Source organism: Leopardus geoffroyi, chromosome A1, assembly GCF_018350155.1.
Source record: "Leopardus geoffroyi isolate Oge1 chromosome A1, O.geoffroyi_Oge1_pat1.0, whole genome shotgun sequence".
Taxonomy (NCBI): Eukaryota; Metazoa; Chordata; class Mammalia; order Carnivora; family Felidae; genus Leopardus; species Leopardus geoffroyi.
Genome location: NC_059326.1, coordinates 58,218,006 through 58,240,495, shown reverse-complemented (window position 1 = coordinate 58,240,495; position 22,490 = coordinate 58,218,006). Strand labels below are relative to the sequence as shown.

The 22,490-nt window shown below is 34.6% G+C and overlaps 1 long non-coding RNA gene across 1 annotated transcript in view; it reads right to left on the bottom strand.

Annotated features, from left to right (window-relative positions):
• Positions 1-8,586: 8,586 nt before the first annotated feature.
• Positions 8,587-22,490, bottom strand: part of LOC123599173 — an 84,826-nt gene continuing 70,922 nt past the window's right edge. Inside the window, exon 3 of the long non-coding RNA XR_006713023.1 lies at positions 8,587-8,633. This is a non-coding gene — a long non-coding RNA (uncharacterized LOC123599173). The remainder of the gene's footprint in view (positions 8,634-22,490) is intronic.

Sequence of the window (22,490 nt, the reverse complement as noted above, 5' to 3'; positions counted from 1 at the left end):
TCATACTTCTGTGAGTTGGCTAGTGATTGGTGATCTGAGTTGAGTGATCTTATCTTCCTCCTGAGATTACTGGAGCATGAGACATGTTCTTCTCATGGTGAGAGAAGAAGCCCAAGGAGGTAAGTGGAAACATGGAAGACACCTTAAAATCTAGGTTTAAATCTGCCTAGGAGTCAAGGAGTAGGAAAACAATCTTGGCATCTTTAGTGGGAGAAATTGCAAATTAAAGAGTAAATACAGGACAAAGAGATCTGACCAATGTTGCAATCTATCATGGAATATTTTCACCTATATTTCCTGTGATTTCCTTATGTTCCTTTTCTGTTAGTAATTCCACTTCTATTCCTTTCTGATTTCTACTAATTGATTCATCCTTAGTAATATTAATTTCCTCTGCTTTGGGTGTTTTCATTTAATTTTATTTTCATCTTTTCTGAATTCTTATATTGATAAATCCATGTCCTTAAATTGTTTTCCACCTTGAAAGTCATGTGGATAGTTTCCTCCTATTACTTTAATTTTGCTGGGTGTGGGATAGGTGGAAAGAGGCTTCATCTAACGCTTTGTGTAAGACGATAATGTCTAGTAATGTCCATATTTGGACAATGATCTCTACCAGTATTCCTTCTGCCTTCTTAGGGTCTGTATGTCAGTCTCTCAGCCTTTTAACCACACACTCAACTTATAACATGAAATAGGTGTGTATTCATAGACGTACACACAAAATATTCATAGATTTTCCCAAGAATAGCAGTACTTTTATGATGTCTAATTAAAACTCAAAGTAGTCTTTCCGATTTTCCATGCATTTAAATCTTTATTTACACACTAGAAAAATGATATTGACTAGAATCTTATGAATTATATATAGAAGATATCTTTTTATGTGTGTGTGTATTGTGTATTTATATGTGTGTCTCAGGCATAAGTAATATATTTGATAATAATTTTCTGGTTTATAACAGCAATGCCATAAAGTTCCTAAACCCTTAACAGAAATCAGCAGTAGCCTAATCCTAATTTACATTTATTTTCCATTTACTTATTGCATTATTTTGCAGTTAAGTATTATTATCATTTTTGTGCATCTACTTTTGTTAATTCAATTTAGTTAACATGTAGTATAATAATGGTTTCAGGAGTAGAATTTAGTTATTCATCACTTACATATAATACCTAGTGCTCATCTTAGCAAGTGATCATTCTTGCATTATTATAGATTTCTTTAAGCTTTCCAATAGTTTGTGTCTAATTTGAATAGAACTTAATATCAATGTCATATTCAATTACTGAATCAGACAAGTATTAGAATAATTTTATTCTTTCTAAATTATGTATTAATATTTTATTCATTTACTTAAAATCATGCTGTCATTGAAAAATCCTAAAATTTATGATCATATCTAACATCCTAAACAATTGGGTCAGAAAATAAAGAGACAGGGATTATCTTGTGGGTAGACATGGGAAAATCTGACATACAACAAATATTCTTACCTATATCCTAAAAGAAATAAGACAGTGTTTGAAGCTCCCAGTGTAAGCTTTCAGCATCAAAGACTGTCATGTTAATCCATTTTTTTACTTTTATAGCATTTCAAAGAAGAAAAAAATATTTTCAAATCATTCAAACTTTATTCTGTTTCAATCATAATTAATACAACACATTTAGTGTAATGATCATTACATATGTATGTATAAATCTATCATCTATCTATCTATCTGTGTACCTATCTACCTACCTACCTACCTATATACCTATCTGAATTTGACATAATTAGAAGCAACTATCAGATACTGTAAATAGACTTAAAGATAAAATGAATAGAATTCAAATAAGGGGTTCCTATCACTAACATAAAATAGGTGTTTCAACAAAATTAAAATCAGTATTATTGACTTATTCTTACTTGTGTTTATTGGGTTTTTTGGATACATGAATTAATTCATTTTTATTTTTAAAAAGAGATTATTTTAATGGTTAAAAAAACAGAAAAATGTACCAACTTCTATTCTTTTTTAAGGTTATGCTTTCTGGTGCTATATTAATGTTAGAACGCATGGTAATAAGGTATAGTATAAACCATAATAGGGACAACATTAAAGAGAAAATGAACAATATATAATTCTTAAAATGATCAAGTCCACAGTACACATACAATATTTCAAAACTAGCCATCAAACTTATAAATCAAACTATATAAGAAAACCAACAAACTATATAAATCGAATATACAGGAAGACATTCCTATCCATAAAGCTTTCCTAATAGAATCCATACATTTCAAGATCTCACAGTGAAGAATATAGTAGTGGGTGTGTTCTGGATGTTAAGTTCTATGGAGGAGACTCCAGAACTTCAAATCCAGGCCCCACCAATCATCTAATTATGCATGTGAACTTGAGTAATTTTCTAATACTCTCTACTCTCCAGTTTCTTTATCTGTTAAAAGGGTTAAGAGCACATGGGTGGCTCAGCTAGTTAAGCATCTCACTCTAGATTTCAGCTCAGGTGATGATCTCTTTGTTCATGGGTTCAAGCCCTGCATCAGGCTCCATGTTGGCAGTGTGGAGCTTGCTTGGGATTCTCTCTCTCTGTCTCTCTCTCTCTCTGTCTCTCTGTCTCTGTCTCTCTCTGTCTCTCTCTCTCTCTCTCCCTCTCTCTCAAAGCAAATAAATAAAACTTGAAACATTTAGGGGCACCTGGGTGGCTCAGTCAGTTAGGTGTCTGGCTTTGGCTCAGGTCATGATCTCACATTCTGTGGGTTTGAGCCCCACGTCGGGCTCTGTGCTGACCCCTCAGACCCTGGAGCCTGCTTTGGATTCTGTGTCTCCCTCTCCCTCTGCACCTCCCCTGATCTCTCTCTCTCTCTCTCTCATTAAAAAAACAATGTTGAAACTGTAATTTATAAAAAACTTTTCAAGTAGACAGTTTTGAATTTAAAATAGAAGGAAGAAAATTTGTATCCTTGTTATAAAAGAGAAATGTGACATTAATGAGAATAAGGAAACTATATACAAATATTATGTTCTAATTTTTGAATCTAAAAAGGACCATGAAATATAAACAATGAAGAACAGCAGCTGAATCTCAAATTATTTGGTTTATTCTCCTCCGAATTTCCATAAAGAACCAGTGGGATGCAGACTAGGACAAGTCTATCCATAATGATATCAGTGCTCAGACATATTTATAGACCAGTGGGATGAGGCATATAAAATCAAATCCTTTATTTTGTACACATTTAATTCCTATGGGCAAAGCAAATAAATAATTTATTACTTACTAATTTACTCTTTGTGCATACACAATAATAATAAATGTCATGTTACTCGCTAAATATCCCCCTCCTTGCTTTTACATCTCATTCCCTCACACCTACCTAAGGAAATTGTTGCATTGATTCTCTCTTTCCACCACTACCAATTCTCTTTTGTGTTATTCAAATCAGTGTATAAATAAATTCTTTCTTTTATATTAAAAATTCCCCTTTGATCCCATTTCCCCTCTAACTTCTGCTCCATTTATTTACTCTTTACAGGAAAGGTTCTTGAAAGTGTAGATAATTGTTAGCTTCATAATGACCCCTTGCACTAGTTTTAGTCCACAAACTCCGCTAAAACTCCTTTCAAAGTCACCAATGACCTTCATGTTGTCAATTCCAACAATCAAATTGCAGTAATCTCACTTTGGCTATTTTGGAGCATTTCATAGAGTATATTACTCTATTTTTTTTCTTGAGATCCTTTCTTCACCTATACTGTTGAACACAACTCTTATCACTAAACTTGGGAGTGTCAGTCCTTTCACATGATTATTTTGTATTATCTATTGTCACTCTCTAAGGCATCTCACATAGTCTAACAATTTACTCACCTTCTAAATGCTAATTCCTGGATTTATATTTTATGTAGTTCTCTCCTGACCTTGAGTTCCAAATATCTTATACAAATTTGACTTTTCTACTTGTGTATCTGATAGTAATTGCAAACTTTGCACATGAAAAATGAAGTTCTTAACTCCATATCTATTTGTCCTGAAGTCTCTCTCATTTCAGTAAATGCAAATTTTATTTTTTCATTTACTCAGCAATAAATCCTTATAGATTCCAGTGCTCCTTTTTCTTTCTTTTTTTCCCCTCCTTTCTCAACTCCATGTATGGTCTTTCAGCAAATGATATTAGCTTTGCCATGATAGCACATATCACCACTCCCAGTCACCACCCTTGTCTCAGACCCAACCATCTCTCCCCGTAGAATATGATCACATCCTCCTTTACATTTTAATAGCCTCTCTATGGGTACTGTCTTAAGAGGCTAAACAAATGTCCTTGTGTCCTTCTGACCAAGTGATTCTGGTAAAAGATTTTAGTCACATCATGTCTCTGTTGAACACCTGCTTGCAATAGTTTCACTTCTTGCTCAGAATGAATCTCAAAGCCTTTAGTGAATGAGTTACATGGCCCTGCCAAAACAGATTCTCCATCAATTGTTTCATGACATTTCCTACTTGGTCTCACATTTTCTTTTCCACACTCCACTCCAGTCATATTGAACTCACTGCTGTCCCTTACATATGCCAAACAAAGTCCCATATGCAGACATTTGAACAGGTGTTTCTACTGAATGCTTTCACCTTGACACCTCCATAATCATTTCGTTCATTTACCTTCCCCCTCCTTCTATAAATGTCTTTTTAATGAGGTAAGATCAATGCATCCACTAGCCCAATAGGTACAGTACTTGGAGCACACAATACATTTAAGGTCTGAAAAATATATTTTTTATTATTTGTTTATTTATTTATTTAGAGAGACAGAAAGAGAGTGCATGCTTGAGAGCAGAAGGGAAGGGAGAGAGAATCCTAAGCAGCCCGCTGGGTGGTGGGGGGGAGGGAAGAGGGTAGATCTCACCACCATGAGATCATGACCTGAGCCAAAATCAAGAGTTGGATATTCAACTGACTGAGCCACCTAGGCACCCTGAGAATAATCTACTTCTTAAATGCTTTCCAATATATATTATCTTCTTCCCACTTGACAAAAATGTGCAATCTTCCTGACACTATTTCTTTTACAGCATGATCACTGTTTGCAAGTATTTTTATTTCTATAAAAAGGAATGGGTATTTCAGAAATATACATCTTGATGAGAATTTAATTAGAAACTAAAGGTTTTACCACTAAATTTAATTGTTGTATTGTGTCAGCAGCAATGTTTCTGTAAAGCACTAACTATAAATCCAATGTTGTTGATGTTGCATAAACAAAAATTTTCTGCACTGAATTTTGGTTGTTTATCATTGGTTTGGTTTCTTGCTACATGAAAAATATATTCCAACTAAGTTTCAAATATCTGCTGAGTAGAATGTGAACCACAGAACCACAGAATGTGTTTTTTATAATTAAAAAAATGTGCCCCAATTTCAATTGAAGGAATGCGTTTTGATGAGTTGGCTAGTACTGTTTTTACATTTGGTATTTGCTTCTGTGGCAGAGGTAATTGGAATGACATTCCTGAATAAGAATTAAATTTTCTAACCTCTAAGATGCTATTCATGAATGTCTGCTGAATTACCAGAATCAAAGGTATGTGGTACTTTCATGCTACATATAGTCACCAGTCTCCCACTTGTATTGTGGCCAGTGGTGCCCTCCCAGGCTGTGGTCTTGATCTTCCTGCCCTCATAACCACTCCCTTTTGTCCACATTGGAATCTTCTATATTCTTGTGCTATCGGGTATTCCTAGGTTGATATTCTAGTTCTAGTTCATTACACAAAATCTAATGTATGATAAGGTTTAAGAGTTTAATTATGCCTCTCTATGTCAATATTTAAGAATTTCTTTGATTCAAAATCCTAAAGTTTGACTAATAGCTTCTAGAGGCTAAGAAGAAAGAAAAAAAGTAACTTCAGTGAGGAGGTAATTCACTATTCAAATCATATAATTTAATCTAAAACACATGAAATCTTTCTTTATATATACACACAAGTACCATATAAAGATATTTTGGTAAAACTTGTAATGCTCTATATCTGTAATATGATTTAACTTTAGGGATGTATACATGCATATATTTTCTATGTTAAAACATATGTTCTGTATATGACTTTAAACAGCATGAATCATAATCTTTCACTGAACTGATCAGAGTTATTAATTTAGGGATATTACTTTCAATGTAATATTTCACCTTCATTGGTGAGGTAGTCTGAGGAATATTCATTACCCAAAATAGATAAGATTTATGACCTGATTCTCCCTTGCAAATACAATATTTTCTGAGAAATTTAATAAATGGGGATAACATGACTATGCTTCATAAATATTAAATTTAAGTGTTATATTTACATGTTATATTCCAATGCCAAAATTCTCATAAGATTCCTCTTTTCAGGTTAAAGTCTCTTGGTAGAATTTTAGGCATTAAGTTAAGATGCAAAAGGAAGTTCTACAGTATTGAGATCTAGGACCTCAAAGTTGTTTGTGTTTAGGCACTTGGATCATTTCTAGTGGACACTTTATAATTACTGTATCACTAATTATCAATTTACTATTTTCCTATATATGTTCATATATATGTATATAAATATATACTTATATTCACATACTGATATTTGTATATATAATGTATGTGTGTAAACATATATATATGTGTATGCATATATATGTGTGTACATATATACATATGAGAGAGAGAATTTTTATACTGACTCGTTCAAGAAACTATTATAAATGTAAACTTCTTGGACTAGAAGAGTCAGCGATAGTAAATAAAATGTATCAGTTCCTCAGAATTAGAAGTCTGAATCTGGAAGTAATCAAAGGCTTTCATCAGGAATGGCTAACCTGTGTGCTATTTATCAACTACCTCGATATTCCATTATCTGGAATAACAGGATTCTTTTTTTTTTTTTAATTTTTTAATGTTAATTTTATTTTTGACAGAGAGACAGAGCATGAGCAGGGGAGGGGCAGAGAGAGAGGGAAACACAGAATCTGAAGCAAGCTCCAGGCTCTGAGCTGTCAGCACAGAGCCCGACGCGGGGCTCGAACTCACAGACTGCGAGATCATGACCTGAGCCAAAGTCGGACGCTCAACTGACTGAGCCACCCAGACGCTCCCGGATGAACAGAATTCTTAAAAGTATAGGTGATATATTTACCAGGCATCCTTACTCTCAATCAAATTATAATAATCATGGTCACCATTTAAATCTGCTTAATAACTTTTAAAAAGAATTGGAGAATAATGCATTATGATAATGCTTAATAACATCTTGGGACTCCAGGGTGGCTAAGTTGGTTAAGCATCTGACTACTAATTTCCACTCAGGTCATGATTCCACTTCAACCCCGCTTTGGGCTCCCCTCTGAGCATTAAGTCTGCCTAGGATTCTTTCTCTCCCTCCTTCTGCCCCTCTCCACCACTTGCACATGCTCACTCTCTCTCAAAATAGACTTAAAAACTCCAAAGGGATTTGACACTTTAACCAAGAAAATGCCTCATGCATTTGGGAGCATCAACTACTGTGAGGTACCAAGCAAAATTAACCAAAACTTAGTCACAATTCAGGAGAAAAAAAAATCTGTGTGTAACTGATATAACATGAAAGTGTAGAAGACTCAAAACAACAGACTTTAGTATGCATAATTGCATACTGTAATGCAATTATCCAACTGCCATATATTTCCAGATTCTGCACAAATGTAAAATAAAATAGTGTCATTTTAACAAATAACTAAAGGTGGAGTATAGCCTGGGAACAGTTGTCTGATTCTTATCTTCACTTTAAAACATTAAGGAGGTTACCAAGCTAAAGGGGTGAATGTGCCCCCCAGGGAGTAGACAAAATGTCTGAAAACATTTCTGATTATCATGACTGGGGGTTTGACTTTATCTAGTGGATAGAGGCCAGGGATACTGCCAGTCCATCAATGAACAGAACAACCCTCACAACAAATGTCAATAATGCTGAAGTTGATAAACCATGGTAAAGACAATAGTTAAGCAGAAAAGCACTACTTCACAGGTCTTTTTTTTTCCTGAAAGAAAGAGGGTTACATTTTTTTCCTTGAATCAAATAATGGTGGTTACAAGAAGAGTGATTGCAACAATACATTTCCCCATCCCATTTATAGATAAAATTGAGTTAACCTAAAAAGTGTAGGTAGATGGTATTTATAACATATACTGATACTTTATAATATTAATAACTAAATTTAGATAAATAAAATAATATAAAAATTAGTATTGTCATACTATTTAAGAGAGAAATCTGTTTCTTATGGTTCTTAGATAGTCATTTATTCTAAGCAAATGATGAAATTGAAAGGATATGAAATTGACAATATAGTGATAACTTATTTACTAAATGCATTTCGACTTAATATTGCAGACAATTCTAAAATTAACAGAAAACTAAAAGTGCTTGAAGCTAGCATTTTGTATACAAATCTGTATACTTATTAGCGGTGCACACAAATGTTCTATTAACATTCCTTTAATAGCTGACAAAGTAAAAAATATCACACTAACAAACATGCGTATGTATTGACATAAATATGTTCATAATAATAAACTTACCCTTTGTTAGACACAGTTATGATGTCATCTGAACAGTGCTTTAGGCTGTAAGGAAAAGAAAAGGTTTGTCAAATACTGCACCTAAATAATAATTATAGCAATATTTAGATTTTTCATAATTTGAGTCATATTTGATTAATTATAGTTAAAAGCCGGCATGATTTTCCCTCAAAAAAATGTAACATAGTATTTTCTATGTAATAACAAACTTCTGATGAGCAAACTTAAGATTAAAGTCACTAAACAAATTTATCCAGATATATGTAATATTAATTTATTACTTTTTAAAGTTGTGTTTTACATGCATAAGTACGTTTTTTGAAAAAAGAATTAACTCTATACTTTTTTTTAAGTCAATGATTATAAGGTATATTTTACTAAATTAGATCTTTATTTAACCTTATATTAATTTTTAGGACCTTAAACTTAGAATATGATGGCATACTTCGAAATAATATTTTTAGTATATGTGCTGCCAAGGCGGGCTCAAATAATATTTTTAAACACTTTAGAAACTAGTATTCACACATTATTTGCTAATAAATAAATTATTGTTTGTACTCCCAAATATGAGATTTTTCCATCTCCCAATAATATTCCATATTCCTTAGAATTTTGTTTCTATTTGTGCTTATGTGTATGTTCCTATGTAGATATGAATAGTCACCTGATGGATTGGATTTTAGCAGAGATGTGTATTTGTGTATATGTACCTTTATGTGTTTGTGTGTGGATATGAAAAGAGTTTTGTGATGGATTAAATTCACTTGAGATTATGGGTTATATTAGAATATCATTTTTAATTAATGCCGTTCATAGTAGCTTAAATGTATACCTAGAACTAGTTTGATGATGTATCTTCATAATATAAAATAGAAAATAAAATTATTCCTCTTAGAAGTTTCATTTTCTAGCATACCTTTTTCCTTTGTGGAAACATACATTCTGCTATAACTACCATTATGTTGGCTGGATTATTATGAAGTTAATGCATAGAGACATTATGTCACCCAAATTTCTCAACTTTAGAGATCCCTGTCTCTCAGTTTCAGTGTCAAGCTTCCTATTCTATTAACTTTATTTTTTCCTCCTTGAAGTAAAAGAAGGTATTTGAATCTTCTACCGAGTGAGAATAGCTCACCAATCACTGCCCGCATTCCAGAGAAGCATATTTTATATGAAGTTGGAAGATGTAGGAAAAAAATTAGTATTTTCTTATTATGTTTTGGGGTGGTAGAGATAATTATCCTCCTTTGATATATTTCAAATTAATTTAAAAATCTTTTGTATATGTTTAAACCAACTGTTACTAAATATATAGGGTGGTGCATGTTAATTCCATTTAAAGTCATGCCCAATGGCAAAAAATAAATAAATAAATAAATAAATAAATAAATAAATAAAAGTGTGCTACTATGAAATCCTTATATTTGGCAGCATTTTGTAGCTTGGACTGTAAGTCTTATGTTAGGCTTAATGGTTATTTTTTTGAGTTGAATGTTTTGAGAACATTTTTTCTATATAATATTTTACATATATATTTTTAATGCCAAAGGTTGTTAAGGGAAATTATTTCTTACCCCGGAGTTGTAACAGTGGAATATTTCCCTTACGCATGCAAAAAAGCTAGGTTTTAAAGAATGAAGAAACTAAGCAACAAAAAATATTTCTAGAATAAAATCACCTAGAGGCTTTTCCTCTTTTTTGGTGCCTCCCACTTTAAATACCTATACAGACATCTATGGCTACATCTACATCTACATGTACAGCTCTATCGATCTCTACTATCTATCATAGTCCATGAGTTTCTTCTCTAAATGGTTATATTTATGCTCCAAAAAACAAATCTTTAGAATGTCCTAACACACACGCAAACACACACACACACACACACACACACACACACACACGCACACACACACACACACCCCTATACAATGAATACAAGCTATTAACAGGTTAGTAAAATTTGCTCGTGGGGGGGAAAAAGGTTTTTTTTCTCAATTTTTAACGAAACCTCCTATCCTCAAGCAAAAAAATAACATACAGATAGCTGGAGAGAAAATATTTGGACAGAAAAACCATTTAAATCCCTGAATAAATATATGTTAAATAAATCTAATAGAAATTTTAAGAGTACTCTGCAAGTGAAAAAAACTTTATTAAAGTTATTCAAATTATCTAGAGTTATTTGAGTCTACATGAAGAGTTTCATTTAAAACAAATACACAGTCAAAGAGCTGTCTGCTGTCCTTATTTTAATAATTTTCAAAGGAAATATCTCCATTTTTTCCCATTGAATAATAATATATATTGATTTTAATAATACATAAGAAAAATACAGTAAGGTTAATCTGAGGCTACATACTAAGATCATTTGTTTATACTAGTGGACATTGGCATAGATAATAGATAATTTTAGAAGAATTGCTAAACTATTTCTCTGTTATGATTATATCAAAGGTAGAAGATATGAAATATAAAACGAGATTGGATCAGTGATAGTTTCATCAGGATGATGAAGGCTTATGCCTTTTCTAAGGTAGAGGGAGAATGCCTCTTGAATAGAGAAAAAGTATGCTAGGTTTTTTTTCTATAAGGGTATTTTGCTCAGAATAATAGCATTATGAATACCTGAATGTTCCCAATGTTTCACAGCGTTGGGGACACTATTTTGCAATCTTGATTGCACATCAGATTCAATAGAGGACTTTAAAAATCACTAATAATTTCATAATTTTTAAAGTATCCCTCATCATTTCCTGTCAATTATGAAGAGTGCCAGATTATAGAGCTATGGGTAAAAGTATTACATGGCAAAAAATTATTGCATGGAAAATAATTTTCTTTGAAATTTAGTTTTAAAAATTAAACATCATTTTCTGTAGTGTCTACACATACCAAATATTTACTTAATGATTCATAATTTTAAAAACTCACCTATAAAAACTTAATCAACTCAGAAAATGATACCAGTGATAACCACTTAATGGATGTCTATATGAAAATGTGTTCTCATTTTATCCCATAATATACTATACCTCTTTAATCTTTGAAATATCTCTATTTCTTAATTCAATTAGAAGTTAGCATTTCAAATATAATTTTTAACATATTTTATCATTGTTTACAACTATTTAGTACTGAAGACATCAGAAAAAATAGTTCTTTTAAAATTTCGCTTCTCAGTGATTTCTTATATCTATGAAACGGTCTGAGGGTTGTTTTGGTCTCAGGTAATTTAGTGTGTGTGTGTGTGTGTGTGTGTGTGTGTGTGTGAATTTATTTCATTTTCTTAATCTTTAATCCCTAAACATTATTGATACAGAATTTGCATATCCACTTTTTAAATTTTGGATTGACTACTATCGTTCATCCTAGAAGACACTGTCATGTAACCTTCCTAAACTTAAAATGAGCCCATTGAGACCGGAGGGAAGATGGCGGCGTAGGAGGACGCTGGGCTCACCGCGCGTCCTGGTGATCACTTAGATTCCACCTACACCTGCCTAAATAACCCAGAAAACCGCCAGAGGATTAGCAGAACGGAGTCGCCGGAGCCAAGCACAGACGAGAGGCCCACGGAAGAGGGTAGGAAGGGCGGCGAGGCGGTGCGCGCTCCACGGACTGGCGGGAGGGAGCCGGGGCGGAGGGGCGGCTCACCGGCCAAGCAGAGCCCCGGAGGCTGGCTTGCAAAAGCGGAGGGGCCTGACGGACTGTGTTCCGACAGCAAGCGCGACTTAGCGTCTGGGAGGTCATAAGTTAACGGCTCTGCTTGGAAAGCGGGAAGGCTGGAGGACAAAGGGAGGGAGAGCTGCTGAGCCCCCGGACGACAGAGCTCAGCTTGGTGGGGAACAAAGGCGCTCGCCAGCGCCATCTCCCCCGCCCATCCCCCAGCCAAAATCCCAGAGGGAACCAGTTCCTGCCAGGGAACTTCCTCGCTCCGCGCACCCAACTCTGTGCTTCTGCGGAGCCAAACCGCCGGCAGCGGATCTGACTCCCTCCCGCTGCCACAGGGCCCCTCCTGAAGTGGATCACCTAAGGAGAAGCGAGCTAAGCCTGCCCCTCCTGACCCTGTGCACCTTGCCTACCCACCCCAGCTAATACGCCAGATCCCCAGCATCACAAGCCTGGCAGTGTGCAAGTAGCCCAGACGGGCCACGCCACCCCACAGTGAATCCCGCCCCTAGGAGAGGGGAAGAGAAGGCACACACCAGTCTGACTGTGGCCCCAGCGGTGGGCTGGGGGCAGACATCAGGTCGGAGTGCGGCCCCGCCCACCAACTCCAGTTATACACCACAGCACAGGGGAAGTGCCCTGCAGGTCCTCACCACGCCAGGGACTATCCAAAATGACCAAGCGGAAGAATTCCCCTCAGAAGAATCTCCAGGAAATAACAACAGCTAATGAGCTGATCAAAAAGGATTTAAATAATATAACAGAAAGTGAATTTAGAATAATAGTCATAAAATTAATCGCCGGGCTTGAAAACAGTATAGAGGACAGCAGAGAATCTCTTGCTACAGAGATCAAGGGACTAAGGAACAGTCACGAGGAGCTGAAAAACGCTTTAAATGAAATGCAAAACAAAATGGAAACCACCACAGCTCGGATTGAAGAGGCAGAGGAGAGAATAGGTGAACTAGAAGATAAAGTTATGGAAAAAGAGGAAGCTGAGAAAAAGAGAGATAAAAAAATCCAGGAGTATGAGGGGAAAATTAGAGAACTAAGTGATACACTAAAAAGAAATAATATACGCATAATTGGTATCCCAGAGGAGGAAGAGAGAGGGAAAGGTGCTGAAGGGGTACTTGAAGAAATTATAGCTGAGAACTTCCCTGAACTGGGGAAAGAAAAAAGCATTGAAATCCAAGAGGCACAGAGAACTCCCTTCAGACGTAACTTGAATCGATCTTCTGCACGACATATCATAGTGAAACTGGCAAAATACAAGGATAAAGAGAAAATTCTGAAAGCAGCAAGGGATAAACGTGCCCTCACATATAAAGGGAGACCTATAAGACTCGTGACGGATCTCTCTTTTGAAACTTGGCAGGCCAGAAAGAACTGGCACGAGATATTCAGTGTGCTAGACAGAAAAAATATGCAGCCGAGAATCCTTTATCCAGCAAGTCTGTCATTTAGAATAGAAGGAGAGATAAAGGTCTTCCCAAACAAACAAAAACTGAAGGAATTTGTCACCACTAAACCAGCCCTACAAGAGATCCTAAGGGGGACCCTGTGAGACAAAGTACCAGAGACATCACTACAAGCATAAAACATACAGACATCACAATGACTCTAAACCCGTATCTTTCTATAATAACACTGAATGTAAATGGATTAAATGCGCCAACCAAAAGACATAGGGTATCAGAATGGATAAAAAAACAAGACCCATCTATTTGCTGTCTACAAGAGACTCATTTTAGACCTGAGGACACCTTTAGATTGAGAGTGAGGGGATGGAGAACTATTTATCATGCTACTGAAAGCCAAAAGAAAGCTGGAGTAGCCATACTTATATCAGACAAACTAGACTTTAAATTAAAGGCTGTAACAAGAGATGAAGAAGGACATTATATAATAGTTACAGGGTCTATCCATCAGGAAGAGCTAACAATTATAAATGTCTATGCGCCGAATACCGGAGCCCCCAAATATATAAAACAACTACTCATAAACATAAGCAACCTTATTGATAAGAATGTGGTAATTGCAGGGGACTTTAACACCCCACTTACAGAAATGGATAGATCATCTAGACACACGATCAATAAAGAAACAAGGGCCCTGAATGAGACATTGGATCAGATGGACTTGACAGATATATTTAGAACTCTGCATCCCAAAGCAACAGAATATACTTTCTTCTCGAGTGCACATGGAACATTCTCCAAGATAGATCATATATTGGGTCACAAAACAGCCCTTCATAAGTTTACCAGAATTGAAATTATACCATGCATACTTTCAGACCACAATGCTATGAAGCTTGAAATCAACCACAGGAAAAAGTCTGGAAAACCTCCAAAAGCATGGAGGTTAAAGAACACCCTACTAACGAATGAGTGGGTCAACCAGGCAATTAGAGAAGAAATTAAAAAATATATGGAAACAAACGAAAATGAAAATACAACAATCCAAATGCTTTGGGACGCAGCGAAGGCAGTCCTGAGAGGAAAATACATTGCAATCCAGGCCTATCTCAAGAAACAAGAAAAATCCCAAATACAAAATCTAACAGCACACCTAAAGGAAATGGAAGCAGAACAGCAAAGGCAGCCTAAACCCAGCAGAAGAAGAGAAATAATAAAGATCAGAGCAGAAATAAACAATATAGAGTCTAAAAAAACTGTAGAGCAGATCAACGAAACCAAGAGTTGGTTTTTTGAAAAAATAAACAAAATTGACAAACCTCTAGCCAGGCTTCTCAAAAAGAAAAGGGAGATGACCCAAATAGATAAAATCATGAATGAAAATGGAATTATTACAACCAATCCCTCAGAGATACAAACAATTATCAGGGAATACTATGAAAAATTATATGCCAACAAATTGGACAACCTGGAAGAAATGGACAAATTCCTGAACACCCACACTCTTCCAAAACTCAATCAGGAGGAAATAGAAAGCTTGAACAGACCCATAACCAGCGAAGAAATTGAATCGGTTATCAAAAATCTCCCAACAAATAAGAGTCCAGGCCCAGATGGCTTCCCAGGGGAGTTCTACCAGACGTTTAAAGCAGAGATAATACCTATCCTTCTCAAGCTATTCCAAGAAATAGAAAGGGAAGGAAAACTTCCAGACTCATTCTATGAAGCCAGTATTACTTTGATTCCTAAACCAGACAGAGACCCAGTAAAAAAAGAGAACTACCGGCCAATATCCCTGATGAATATGGATGCAAAAATTCTCAATAAGATACTAGCAAATCGAATTCAACAGCATATAAAAAGAATTATCCACCATGATCAAGTGGGATTCATTCCTGGGATGCAGGGCTGGTTCAACATTCGCAAATCAATCAACGTGATACATCACATTAACAAAAAAAAAGAGAAGAACCACATGATCCTGTCAATCGATGCAGAAAAGGCCTTTGACAAAATCCAGCACCCTTTCTTAATAAAAACCCTTGAGAGAGTCGGGATAGAAGGAACATACTTAAAAGTCATAAAAGCCATTTATGAAAAGCTCACAGCTAACATCATCCTCAATGGGGAAAAACTGAGAGCTTTTTCCCTGAGATCAGGAACACGACAGGGATGCCCACTCTCACCGCTGTTGTTTAACATAGTGCTGGAAGTTCTAGCATCAGCAATCAGACAACAAAAGGAAATCAAAGGCATCAAAATTGGCAAAGATGAAGTCAAGCTTTCGCTTTTTGCCGATGACATGATATTATACATGGAAAATCCGATAGACTCCACCAAAAGTCTGCTAGAATTGATACATGAATTCAGCAAAGTTGCAGGATACAAAATCAATGTACAGAAATCAGTTGCATTCTTATACACTAACAATGAAGCAACAGAAAGACAAATAAAGAAACTGATCCCATTCACAATTGCACCAAGAAGCATAAAATACCTAGGAATAAATCTAACCAAAGATGTAAAGGATCTGTATGCTGAAAACTATAGAAAACTTATGAAGGAAATTGAAGAAGATTTAAAGAAATGGAAAGACATTCCCTGCTCATGGATTGGAAAAATAAATATTGTCAAAATGTCAATACTACCCAAAGCTATCTACACATTCAATGCAATCCCAATCAAAATTGCACCAGCATTCTTCTCGAAACTAGAACAAGCAATCCTAAAATTCATATGGAACCACAAAAGGCCCCGAATAGCCAAAGGAATTTTGAAGAAGAAGACCAAAGCAGGAGGCATCACAATCCCAGACTTTAGCCTCTACTACAAAGCTGTCATCATCAAGACAGCATGGTATTGGCACAAAAACAGACACATAGACCAATGGAATAGAATAGAAACCCCAGAACTAGACCCACAAACGTGTGGCCAACTCATCTTTGACAAAGCAGGAAAGAACACCCAATGGAAAAAAGACAGCCTCTTTAATAAATGGTGCTGGGAGAACTGGACAGCAACATGCAGAAGGTTGAAACTAGACCACTTTCTCACACCATTCACAAAAATAAACTCAAAATGGATAAAGGACCTGAATGTGAGACAGGAAACCATCAAAACCTTAGAGGAGAAAGCAGGAAAAGACCTCTCTGACCTCAGCCGTAGCAATCTCTTACTCGACACATCCCCAAAGGCAAGGGAATTAAAACCAAACGTGAATTACTGGGACCTTATGAAGATAAAAAGCTTCTGCACAGCAAAGGAAACAACCAACAAAACTAAAAGGCAACCAACGGAATGGGAAAAGATATTTGCAAATGACATATCAGACAAAGGGTTAGTATCCAAAATCTATAAAGAGCTCACCAAACTCCACACCCGAAAAACAAATAACCCAGTGAAGAAATGGGCAGAAAACATGAATAGACACTTCTCTAAAGAAGACATCCGGATGGCCAACAGGCACATGAAAAGATGTTCAGCGTCGCTCCTTATCAGGGAAATACAAATCAAAACCACACTCAGGTATCACCTCACGCCAGTCAGAGTGGCCAAAATGAACAGATCAGGAGACTCTAGATGCTGGAGAGGATGTGGAGAAACGGGAACCCTCTTGCACTGTTGGTGGGAATGCAAATTGGTGCAGCCGCTCTGGAAAGCAGTGTGGAGGTTCCTCAGAAAATTAAAAATAGACCTACCCTATGACCCAGCAATAGCACTGCTAGGAATTTATCCAAGGGATACAGGAGTACTGATGCATAGGGGCACTTGTACCCCAATGTTCATAGCAGCACTCTCAACAATAGCCAAATTATGGAAAGAGCCTAAATGTCCATCAACTGATGAATGGATAAAGAAATTGTGGTTTATATACACAATGGAATACTACGTGGCAAGGAGAAAAAATGAAATATGGCCTTTTGTAGCAACGTGGATGGAACTGGAGAGTGTGATGCTAAGTGAAATAAGCCATACAGAGAAAGACAGATACCATATGGTTTCACTCTTATGTGGAGCCTGAGAAACTTAAAAGGAACCCATGGGGGAGGGGGAGGAAAAAAGAAAAAAAAAAAAAAAAAGAGGTTAGAGTGGGAGAGAGCCAAAGCATAAGAGACTGTTAAAATCTGAGAACAAACTGAGGGTTGATGGGGGGTGGGAGGGAGGAGAGGGTGGGTAATGGGTATTGAGGAGGGCACCTTTTGGGATGAGCACTGGGTGTTGTATGGAAACCAATTTGACAATAAATTTCATATATAAAAAAAAATAAATAAATAAATAAAATGAGCCCATTGACCCTAAATACCAAACAAAAAACAAAAAACAAAAAACAAATTGATTCACAGCGTATCTTAATGAGTGACCTATCTTGACTTATGATACATAACAGCTTACAGATATGAAAAACATAATTTACCATGAAGATACATCATTATATATAAGTGTTATATAGTTTCATGGGTACAAAAATCAGCTAGCCCATTACATTTTTATGAACATTTATTAAGATTACTATACAATATATGCAAAAGTGAAATCAGAAGTAAATGGATTATTTGCTATTTACTATTGTTCCTCAAAGATGTCTGTTCTTTCTCTGCATCTTTCTCTGCTACATTTTAATGTCTAGACTAGTGAATTACACACTAAAGCACAACATATATATATATATATATATATATATATATATATACATATATATGTTTTTTTTCTACAGTTGTGTATATAGTATTTATCTACATTTAAGGAAATATTTTGAACAGATCTAACTTATAATAATTGAATGTAGTCTTATCTTTATGAAATTTATTCTTAAATTAACTTCCCTAATTTTCACACTATTATGAATTTTTGCTTTTTTTCTAGTAAGAATTGATATTTAACATACAGCTTTCCTGGAAATATATATGAATACCTAATTACCCCAGGTAATAATGAACAACTTTATGCTCTTTATAATAAAATGGTTTTCTATTGTCTTAATGTTTGAAATATATGCTAGATTATATTTTTAATTTCTTCATAATTAAGAAATTTCATATAATATTTTAAGGTAACACAAAATCAACATAAATGGAAAATAATAATAAGTATTAAACTTTCTTTTGCATGTTCTTATTCATGTGCTTCCTACTAAATGATGTTTTAATGAGTTTAGAAATTTTATAAACAGTAGCTGAAAGAATACAGGGAATGAAACATCCTTAACGATGAAAGATTGGACTTCATGCCTCAAAATATAAATGCATTTACTTTGATTCAAATCAGATCACAGTAAAAATAAACTTTATTCTATTAAATACTTTTTGAAATGTGCTAAGCATATCCACTTGACTTCTTTAAGTAGCCTTGGCATAAAGACATCTCTTTTTGTATCAAATTAAAGTACTCATACTTTTCCCAGAAAAGTGTGGATTTTGAACTGTTCCCCTGTAAGTCACTGTCTATATATTTTCTTCATAACATAAAAATCATTTCAACAAGACATATTTAGACAACCAGAAAATGTCTTGGACTTTCAAAACAATAGGACATTTTTTTCTGAAGATGTTATTTTTTAATTTTAGTTTACTTTCAAATGCATAGCGAAGCAACCCATAAATTCTTATTGTTGCTTTAAATAGGCACTTTACCATGGTTTCCATTAAGTAATTTAGTTTCTAATACTGTTGATGTCACAGATCTGGAAAATGAGGACCTTAGGTGTTCTCTATACATTTTAGGATTGTTCAAGTATTTAAAACAACTCAGAAATTTGAGGTTGAGCACATCAAGGTGATGTCTGGGTTTTTGTTTTGTTTTTGCTACATCTTCTCCCATGTGTACCTTTTAGGGTCTCGTACCTACTAGTTAATGTATATATTTTAAAAGTTCTATCCAGGGGCGCCTGGGTGGCGCAGTCGGTTAAGCGTCCGACTTCAGCCAGGTCACGATCTCGCGGTCCGTGAGTTCGAACCCCGCGTCGGGCTCTGGGCTGATGGCTCAGAGCCTGGAGCCTGTTTCCGATTCTGTGTCTCCCTCTCTCTGACCCTCCCCCGTTCATGCTCTGTCTCTCTCTGTCCCAAAAATAAATAAACGTTGAAAAAAAAATTAAAAAAAAAAAAGTTCTATCCAAAAAAGTAGCACTCTTTTACCTCCAGTGGGATAAAGATAAGTATGCATGTATCCATTTCACAGACTATGTCAGCCAAAAATGTGTTTCTCAATACAAAATAAGTTCTATACTATTGAACAGTGTATTGGTCCTACTGTTCTCAATTACAATACACACATTTAAAGTTATACATCAGGATGTAACTCAATTTACACTAAACAAAAACATTGTCTTCTAAATGCCATTTATAAAAATGCATTGTGATATTCAGAAATCATCTATATTAAGTTTTTAAAAGTACTCTTAGGGGAATTTTTCATAGAATATCATTAGTAAAAGCAACCGTTAAGTATCTGTCTTTCTTATAAAATTTTTTTCATTGTCTGTCGAGTGGCAGAGAGAAAGAGAAAGAGATGAGGACTATCACTAAACATTTTGAGTCAGATGTTTGTTTAATGTTCTAGTCCCCTTTTGTCATTAAAGAGAAGGAAGGATGAAGAATAATGTTTCAATAGTTTCTTAATTTTAATTAATATATTTGGTAACACAAATGTATTTTCTTCATAACATAAAAATCATTTCAACAAGACATAAATAGACAACCAGAAGATGTCTTGGACTTTCAAAACAATAGGACATTTTTTTCTGAAAATACTATTTTTTAACTTTAGTTTACTTTCAAATACATAGCAAAGCAACCCATAATTCTTATTGTTGGTATTAAATAGGAACTTTACTATGATTTCCATTAAGTAATTTAGTTTCTAATACTGTTGATGTATTAGTATGGTCATGCAAAAGATATGTGAAGTGCCTTCAAATTTAGATAGAGATGCCATAAATAATTTTTGAAAAGTATTTATTTCACAACATTTTGTATAATTGATATTAAATTGTTCATTTATAGAAACTGTATGGCCATGTTGTCTTTGCTAAAAATAAGTTGAAACACATATTCAGGAGCATACAAAGATAGGATGCTCTCAGTTTTATAAATGTGCCTTTTAAAAGAAAATGCTTGAAGAGCTTAGAAAACTTTAAGTTTCAATGTACCAAATTGATTGGTAATGTTTATATTTGCCTTAAACTTCACCAACCTCAATATATTTAAACCTTAAACTCCTCACTACATTGCCTTATGAAGACAAAGTCCATCACTGTAATTCCCCTGCAATCAATGAGGCTTTCACATTGGAATTTCAAATTTACCCACTTTATTAAATATTGTTAAATTTGTATATATATATATATATATACACATATATATATGTGTATATATATATATATATATATATATAGTTATATGTCATCAGGGAACCACTGAAGCAACCTGAATTTAATGGGATAAAATTCTGGAGAAAGTAGCACTACAGAGGATGAGTTGACATTCTGCAGTGGCTTTTTTCCTCAAGGGATTACCTGACTCTAGGAAAAAACTACCAGGCTGAAGATCCAGGCAAAGATCTGGACAGAACATGACTAAAAAGAATAAGAGAAACTAACAATGTATGTGCCTGCATGTGTGTGTTTACTTTCTCAAGGACTCGAATCTTTTCAATTACTCATAGGCTGTGCTTAATTTGTATTCACTTAATTGGACATAAGTCATAAAAGAGCATGTTTCCAAATGCGGTGATGACTTTGTGGGATGATGTAATATCTGTTAATAGTACATATGATAAATGTTCTAGTTCTTCAAAAGATTACTTCTTCATTGTGACCAGTGGATTACCAGTCCGTATTTGCATCCAAGTAACCATGGAGTCCTAAATTACCAAGTAACTTTTTTGATTATCAGTTTCTTGACAGCAAAATGAAAATCCCAGTGTTGTTAAATACTTTATAAATAACCCTATTTAAAAGAAAACTATTATCATTACTATTGGTGTTATTATTATCATTTGATTATTACTAAAAGAAGACTATATTTGGCAGGTATAATTCTAGATAGATAAACACATATTATTCAGATATCTAATATTCAGCATCTATTAGGATGGAAACGTAATCCAAATAAATTTATCCTTCAGATTAAAGAATTATAAATGACAATGAATTGTATTTTATGGGCTTTTCATTAATAATTTATTTCATTTTATTTATTTTAGGTTTCGAAATTTCTCCAATTTGCATAGGTAAACTATGAAACAATTTGATTGCTTTGTTGTCATTTTCATCGTATCACATACTTAAATTGGACTTTATTTTCCAAAACCGTTTTGCAAGAATTTATTCATACCTTTGAAAAAGCATACCATTACTACTGTGTAAATAATCTCTGCTTCCCTATTATTCCAGGATTCCTTTATTTATTTATTTATTTATTTATTTATTTATTTATTTACCACCGTATAAGACATTCCACCATCACATATTTATCAGGCAGGTGTTCTTGCAGACCCACATGATGGAAGAGTGAAAAAAAAATTCTGTTTCATAAAGTGTATATTCTCTTCAAAAGATACTGAGAATAAAACACCTACACAAGATATGTAACCACAATCAGTAATTAAAATCGTGAGGTAAAATAAAACAAAGTAAGGTAGAGAGTAGGAGGGATTTCCCTTTTATACAAGATCATCAATGTAATACTCCTAGATACAATAGCATTTAAACAGAAGACCACGTTAAGTATGAGTACAAAGTGTTATAACTACTATAGTTTTGTAACCTGAAATAGCCTTTAGTAATGTTAATTCTTTCTTACTTTTA